The sequence below is a fragment of the Chionomys nivalis genome, chromosome 1 (assembly GCF_950005125.1).
Source record: "Chionomys nivalis chromosome 1, mChiNiv1.1, whole genome shotgun sequence".
Taxonomy (NCBI): domain Eukaryota; kingdom Metazoa; phylum Chordata; class Mammalia; order Rodentia; family Cricetidae; genus Chionomys; species Chionomys nivalis.
In genome coordinates this window covers 115,957,103-115,965,412 of record NC_080086.1, presented here as the reverse complement: position 1 = coordinate 115,965,412, position 8,310 = coordinate 115,957,103, and the positions used below count along the sequence as shown (strand labels likewise).

At 40.2% G+C, this 8,310-nt stretch overlaps 1 pseudogene; it reads left to right on the top strand.

Annotated features, from left to right (window-relative positions):
* The first annotated feature begins 7,452 nt into the window (after positions 1-7,452).
* Positions 7,453-7,832, top strand: LOC130873781 (histone H3.3 type 2-like; annotated as a pseudogene).
* The last annotated feature ends 478 nt before the right edge of the window (positions 7,833-8,310 follow it).

Here is an 8,310-nt window from a genome sequence, read left to right as displayed (position 1 = left end):
CTTTGATTTTCCATTAAAATTCCATGATTTCTTATTAATGTCAAAATAGGTCCCTTTACACTTCAGTGAAAGTCACTAATTTTTGAGGAAATTGATACAGTTTTACAGAACAGGATGAGGAACGTTAGCCTGTAGGTTGGCTTGCATGCACAATTTCTACCCCACTGACTTTTGAGAGGCCAATCATCTGTAATTTAGCAGAGACTGTAGTGTCAGAGCCTTTTGCAGATTCCATTTCCTTTACTTTTGAGAGTGCTTGTCTACTTGATAAAAAGAATAAAAAGGAAAAAAAAAGAAAAAGACATTTCCTATCTTGTTTCTTAAATTCAAATGAGCAGATAATACTCCTTGATTGCCCCCTCACCCAGCTCCAGATGGGTGTCAGTCAAGGGTCTCAAGGCAGTGTTTCTAAAAGGAAGCAGATTTGACTGTTTGAGCTTTGAATATCAACTATCTTGCCCAAGCCGCCAGTCAATGCAATCATAAGCAGATCGCCGAGGGCCTGCCAATTTAGTACTACCTTATATTTGGTGACAAGACGGTGCATTCAAAGGCAAATGTGCTCTTGAAATTGCTGTGTGGTCTGGTAGGCATAGGTTAACTGGACAACATTGTCCTCTTTTTCTTATTCTTCCCCTTCCCACTATTTCTCTCCCTTCCTCATACCCTCCTTCACTTCTTTTCTTGTAATTTTTAATGTTAAGAATATCATCTTGCATAAGAGTCAAGCATGGCCTATGGTTAATGTAGTGTGAGAGAGTTGCCGGAGGGTTTGGTCACAGTCCTTTTATCTTCTTAATGTTCTTCATAATTGACCGTCCTTCCTCTCCTATGCCTACTCACTACAACTTTGACTCGTTAGACTGTGGTTCTTCAGTCACAGTAAGAAGTGCTTCCTGGACAATCGCATATCCAGTCTCTTTCTCTTCTACACCTAGGAGTCTCTGATCTATGTTGGCAATACATCTATAAAGAAAATAAGCAGAGAGAGAAATCAACTTTTAAATGAGATATCCTTCACACCCTGGAATTCTCCTATAGTTAGGGATGTCCATGTGAACAAGTTCGTCTAATTAAGTATAAACAGAGCCATCTTCTGAATCTAGTGTCCATAAATACTTTAAAGCAGTGGTGGGGGGCACAGCATGTTTGGCCTCCCTTTTTGACCTTGCCCTTCTTTTTAACCAGAGCCAAACACCATTGCCCAGAGGATCATCAGCTATGCTGCAACCATGAGCGTGAAATTCACAAGTTAAGAAATGCAGAATCAGGAGCAGCTCTCTCAGCCCCAAGTGGCTAACCAGGAGAAAAGTCAGGCTCCGTGGATTTATGACAGTGAAAACCTGAACTCTTGAGGACTGCTGGTATGTTCCTCCCTGAGACTGGCAGCAAAATGAGCACTTCAAAGAGCAAAATACATCCCTGCCTGACTACTTTGCACTGAGGAAATTTTGTTGTTGTTTTTCCCCTGGAGTTTAGCAGTCACAAGCAAGTCCTCTCACACAAGACTTCCAGTTTTCTTGGGGACCTGGAGTTCCCTGAGTTGAAACAATATTTTCGACAATCAGAGAAGTTTTGCTTACCTTCGAGGCACCTAGTCTAACTAGCATAGCAGAGAATTCAAATATATCTTCATCCTGACCCTGACTTGCAGGGCTCATAAGCCCACCCTTCAGTTTTCCACACCCTTTAAAGGAGGGAAGCATTTATCTGAGTCCCCTTCTGCATGAGGTGGAGGAACTTCTAAAGAAGTATCAAAAACTTCCAAAAACTTTCCACAAGAAGAGGCTTCATTGGCCCTAAGGACAAACAACAGAGGCACCAAATGCCAGTCGCTCCTTCTTTTAATTAAAAGCAAATGACGGAAGCCACTTCCACAGGAACTGGCTCTCTTACTTCCCTTGGAAATGCTCTCCTTTACAGGATACTGGGTATTTGTTTTGTTTGTCCTCACTGTGAGAGAGACTTTCTCCTATCAATATACTAACCAATAAGATAAACTCATTTTAATTTACATAAGACCAGAGCCACTAAAGTCAGCCTGTCTGTCTGATGCAACATTGATATTTCTGTGGGTGCAACAGCATTCATTGCATTTTTTAAAAAGTGGAACTAGTCACCACCATATTAAGAATAACTGACTTCAGGGTCTGAAGAGATGGTTCAGTGGTTAAATGAACTGGCTGCTCTTGCTAAGAACCTGAGTTAGATTCCCAGACACTACACAGAAGTTCATAACTATCCATAACTCTAGATCCAGGGGATTCGATATCGTCTTCTGGCCTCTGCAGGCACCAGGCATGCAAGTAGTGCATAGACATACAAGTAAGCAAAACACCCACACGCATATTTTTTCAAAAGCAAATGGTTGATTTCATTCATTCATGTGCTTTGTTTAAGAGGAAGGTCTTCATGATCTTCTTATAAGGGTAAATCTCTCCAGAATTTGATACAGGAAGAAAACTAAGTGAGTCCGTGGTGTTTGGTTTTCTTTTTTGTTATTTTACTTATTATTATTATATATGCGTGATGTGTGTGTGTGTGTGTGTGTATGTGTGTTTGGAGGAGGAGGCATGTGTGCAGATGTGGAGGTTGGAGAACAAATTTCAGTTGTCAGTCTGCCCTTTCACAATGGTTTCCAGAGAGCAAACTCAGATCTTCAAAGTCACTCAGCAAGTGCCCTTAGTCTATTCGTTGTCTCACTGACCCCTGAAAACAGAGTTTTAGCAGACATATGGGTGAGGATAATTTATATCTGGTTCTAGTTACATATTTTAAAGATAAAAATAATCATGCCATAATAGGATGTGGAGTTTAGTTTAGTTAAAGATACACTTTAACTTAATTTATCAGAAGATTTTTACACTAAAGTTGGTAGTTTAAATAAAATGCAGGGGCCTTAAGAAAGAGCTGTGAACAGTTAACATACAGTAACAAAGTTGTCTAGTCTACTATTAAAACAGCTGTCCTGGGGACCTTGTCAGTTAAGGATTTCTTTCTTTTACACCACAGAAGTTGCTGTGTGCGGTATTCTGTGACATCTCCTTATTTACATTGCTTTTAAGAATCTGCTACCTACACCTACCCTTCTCCCAACCCAGTAATACTCACCAGTTTGTTGGAGCTTTTCAGTCTGAGGTAACACATGGAAGCAATTTCTTTTGCCTGATCTCTTTGGCTCCATTTTGATACGACTATCTGTGGGGGTTGGAGGGAGAACGACCCCATTGGCTCATAGATCTTAATATTTCATCATCAGAGACTTGCACTATTGGAAAGGTTTAGGAGCTGTGGCCTCATTGGAGGAAGTGTGTCACTCGATGTGAGCTTTGAGGTTTCTAAGTCCAGAGGAGTCTCCCTCTTCCTACTGCTTGCAGAGGCAGATGTAGAACTCTGCTCCAGCACCACGTCTGCCTGCACATCACCACACTCCCTGCCATGATGAAATAGACTAAACCCTAGGATGGTAAGCAAGTCCTAACTATATGTTTTGTTTTGTATGAGTTACTGTGATCATGGTCTCTCTTCATGGACATAGAACACTGACTAAGACACTATTCCATTCATTTTTGAGATTATTTTCATTCTCTCCTTTCTGCTTCTGCTATTAAACATGCCTTGCTTGTTTGTTTCCCAAGTAGATCTTCATTCTAATTTCTCAAAACAGTTTCCAGCATTGCTTCAAACTGCTGTTGCTCACCTGAAAAGTCTATGGGATATGTGTCCATCCCCTTGAATAGAAGCCTTGGTACTTCCTGCTCTGATTCCAACTTGTATTTGGCTTCCATTTCTACATTGAGAACATCTGCATTGTGCTCCAGGCCCCCATTCACAATTTTCTCTGTCTTCTCATTTCTTCAATTCTTTTGTTTCTTTTCAGGAAAAACAAACAAATAACAACAAAAACTGTATTTCTCCATCTTCTTCCTCTTTTCTAGACTTTTTGATTGAAAAGGACAAATCCTCCCTTTGAATTTACACAGTACTCCAAGGGAGAGAATCAGGATTTGGAATAATGATGCAGATTAAAATACATTGGTATTTCATATAACTATAGAAGGCTGATATTTCTCTTCCTAAACTGAGAACAACAATACAAATCTCAAACAAATAAGATTCTTAGAATAGTACATGACAAAAGCTTAAGTACCAAATAACATAAGCTATAGCTGTTTATGATTAAAATTTTATATAACTTCTATTAATTTTATTTTTTAATAATTTTATGCCTTATGTAATGCATCCTGGTTTATTTATCTTTATTTAATGGTGCGGGAGAATTGTCTGTATTCTGTCAATTATGTTTTAAATAAACGCTGATTGGCAAGGCAGGAAGTATAGCTGAGAAAACCAAACAGAAAGTAGAAACAATGCAAGGAGAACTGGAGAATTTTGGGAAGGAGGAAGCTGATTCCTCCCACTCCTGCCCAGACCATCGAAGCAGGATGTGATCTGCCCCACTGAAAAAGGTACTGAGCCACATGGCTAACATAGATCAGAATAATGGGTTAATATAAGCTACAAGAGCTAATAAGTAGCCTGACCTAATGGGCCAATCAGCTTTATAACTTAAAGAGATGTCTGTGCGATTTTCTTTGGGGCTTGTCGGCTGTGGGGTACCGAGCGGGACAGAAAACCCCAACAAGCAGGGCCCATTCCATGTTACAATTTAATCCTTAGAGTGTTAAGGTACTGATTGTCAAACTCAAGGCTTCATGTGAGCGGGACTCTCTGCCTTCCACTACTCTCTGACTCACCATTTATATGTCAATGTCTTTCCCTGAAATTTATCACATGCTCAGAAGTACTTAGGTTGTGTACCAATGACAACTACTCAACATTGGGTTTTTGTGGCATGTACAATGCTAAGAGTAATCATTATATTATGTTACATTAAAATTGGTAAAAATAACATTTTTGTGAGTTGATAATTAGGTGGAAAGTTTTGGTTTGCACCTTAAAACATATTTAAGGGAGAACCTGATAGTCAACTAAATAGTCTAAGCTAAAGTTGACTATTTTAAAATAGCACAGTAAGTGGGAGAGTATATTTAGAACTCTATTTTATTATTGCATCTTGTCCATCAAAAATATGTTCATCAAAACTATTTAATATTCAGGCATTGTATAATAAGTTCCACACTGCATTAGTGGGTGTATGGCATTGGCAAATAGCAACACTCCACTGTAGGCAGTAAAAAACGAATACTAATCAAAGAATTTCAATTGTAACTTCATTTTGTATGTAATAAATATCACTATGACCCTATAGGTCAAAATAAATAGAAATATCTTATGTTAGATAAATTAAGAAGAAATAAGAAACTCTAGACCAAAAAAAAAAAAAAACGTTGCTATGGCAACCTTAATATTAATAAGCTACTTCTGAAGTCACTGCAGCCTTAGTCGGCTTTTGGCATTTAACTTTCTTCTTAGCTTTTTGTTTGAGGAAAATAATAAAGTCCCTTCACTGCTGAGCCTTAAAATGTTTCAATGGCAATCTGTTTGATAGTCGTCTGATATCTGTGTTAATAACTCAGCCTGCTTACTACTCCATAGTATAAAGACAATTTAATTGGGCTGAAAAAAAAGGTGAAGAAACAGCTTGTTCAAGTTGAGTTAGAATATTTCCTTCCATGGTTAGTCCATCAGAAGGAGTAGAATGATTTTAGCTCCAGGTCACACAGCTGACGAAAAATGGCTCTCTAAAACCATCTGTAAAGGCATTCTGCAATGTTTTATTAGCATAGCATTCTCTGAATCGCTAAAGTCCGTATTGTTTGAGAGAGGAAAAAGTGCAGATGACTTCAGCTAACAAGTGAGTCAAAGTACCATGTTGAAACTAGCCACCTCTGGCTCCTATATTTGTCAACTGTATTTATCTTATTCCCTAAGCAACCCAGATGTAACACAGCCACCTACATGTGTGCTAAAGTGGGACTTAATGAGGCTCAATCAACTTCTGCATTGTGTATTGTCTCTGCATGGGTTGTGCTGTTGATCCTCTTCCACCCTGCCTATGTACTTGGTAACAACCATCAGGAAGGATGATGCTCTTTTCTAAGGAGTGTCTCAGGATCCATGGTTTGGTCAGAGGATGCATGCTCTCTTTGTACAGGATTCCTTGATAAAACAACCTTCCATGTACAAATGAGAGTCTGCCTTCCTCCACATAGGTGTCTAGAACTATTTTTAAAGCCATCAAATTCACTACTTGTTTTTTCCCATTAGGGCTGAGGTCTAGACTCCAAGTAAAGGTAAGTGGATAGAAGACTTTATAAGGCTTTCAGTTAAACACATTTTTTAATAAGGATGCCTCATTTCTAGCTCAAAAAATTTGGGATATACAGTGTGTGCTTTCTAGTTGCTATGATGTTGGTGCTGTGTATGGAAACATTATGTAAGAAAATTAGGGTTCCCATGTCACTTTAAAAAAATGGATCCTAAATTTGAATGTAACAAAGAGCAATAACATGCTGTCTCCCTGCATTCACTAAGAGGAACCAAAATAAAAATGAGACTATGAAAAACATGCATCTCATTATTGCATCCTTAGCCATTCAGACTCCAAAGTGTTGCTTCCAATCACCTAAAGTGTGCCTTTTGAGAGCTCCCTTTAGTTTTACACTAATGAACAACTCATCTATTTCCATAAAACAAGACACAAGTTACCAGTGAGTTACACTCAATGCAGATAAAATGATTGACTACCAAATTGGCTACCTTGTGGACTAATGTTCTCTTAAGGAGAGTATTTGAATAGTTTAATGTGTGTGTGTGTGTGTGTGTGTGTGTATTTTTCCCCAAAAAAGTTTGTCATCATGACTTTGACCTCGAATGTACATTAATGTGTGCTTCTATGAAAAATTAAATTCAGATTTTAATCGTTTTTGTTTCTAAAAATCTAATTGGCTATAAATGTAAATTCACATTTATTGCTTAGAACAATAGCTCCATCCATGAGAGCATTCTTGTAGAACTGACTTACGGAAGAACTAAGCTTTCAGAATCAGTTTGCTGAGACATTCTCAGGTCTTACCACAATAAACACTGTCTAGTTGGTCAGCACTTATCACCACATAGAATTTTAAGCTGGGGCAATTCAAGGAAACCATTTAAATAGAGATATTTGGGATGGGGGGAGAATGTTCTGGGGTTGAGTATTTTTGCTCTTCTGAAGGACTCTCGTGCAGTTCTCAACATCATCTCAGCAGTCTCACAGCTGCCTGTATTCCAGCACTGGGGTATTTAGCATCCTTTTCTGGCCTCAGTGGACAATGTGCATACATGTGGTATTTATTTACAAAGGTCCATATACTTAAAGTTAATAAGAAGAATAATGAAGGTATTCGCAGCCGTCCCCGCGCCGCCGCTCTCTAATGCCAGCGCCGCCTCTCGCTTGCCGAGCTCCAGCTGAAAGAGAAGTGGGGTAAGTAAGGAGGTGCCTATACCATGGCTTGTACAAAGCAGACTGCCCGTAAAGCATCCAGGAAACAACTGGCTACAAAAGCCGCTCGCAAGAGTGTGCCCTCTACTGGAGGGGTGAAGAAACATCGTTACATGCCTGGTACTGTGGCAATCCGTGAAATCAGACGCTATCAGAAATCCACTGAACTTCTGATCCACAAACTCCCCTTTCAGCGTCTGGTGCAAGACTTCGAAACAGATCTGCATTTCCAGAGTGCAGCTATTGGTGCTTTGCAGGAGGCAAGTGAGGCCTATCTGGTTGGCCTTTTTGAAAATACCAACCTGTGTGCTATCCATGCCAAAAGTTAACAATTATGCCAAAAGATATGCAGCTAGCACGCTGCATACACGGAAAACGTGCTTAAGAGTCTACTATGAGGCGGCAGCAGCCTGGGACAAGGAACTCAGACATTCCTCATACCCCCTATACTTCCTGGTCTTCCTGCAGGGGCTATACTCCCCCCAGATACTGCCTCTCCTTTCTACCCCACCCAGCTTGCATCCAGAACCCCCCCCTTCTGCCTCCCTCCCCTCTTTGGGCACATAACATCACCCAGCTCAGCCTGTTCGGGCGCTGGGACCAAATTGTGAGGGCAACTGGGAGGGCGGTAGTTCCTTTGTCTCAATAGCCTGCCTGCAGCAAGCAAGGTAAGCCCTTTGTTTATGAGCTACCCAAGCAGCACGGAGATCCAATCGTGGCACCAGGAGAGCCATCATTGGGCAGGGAGATCTGATCAAGGCACCAGGAGAGCTATCACTGGGGAGTGACATCACTGGGAAGGTACATTAGTGGGCAAGGAGACCTAATCCTGTAATAGAAGATCCATAGGGGAGCATTTGGAG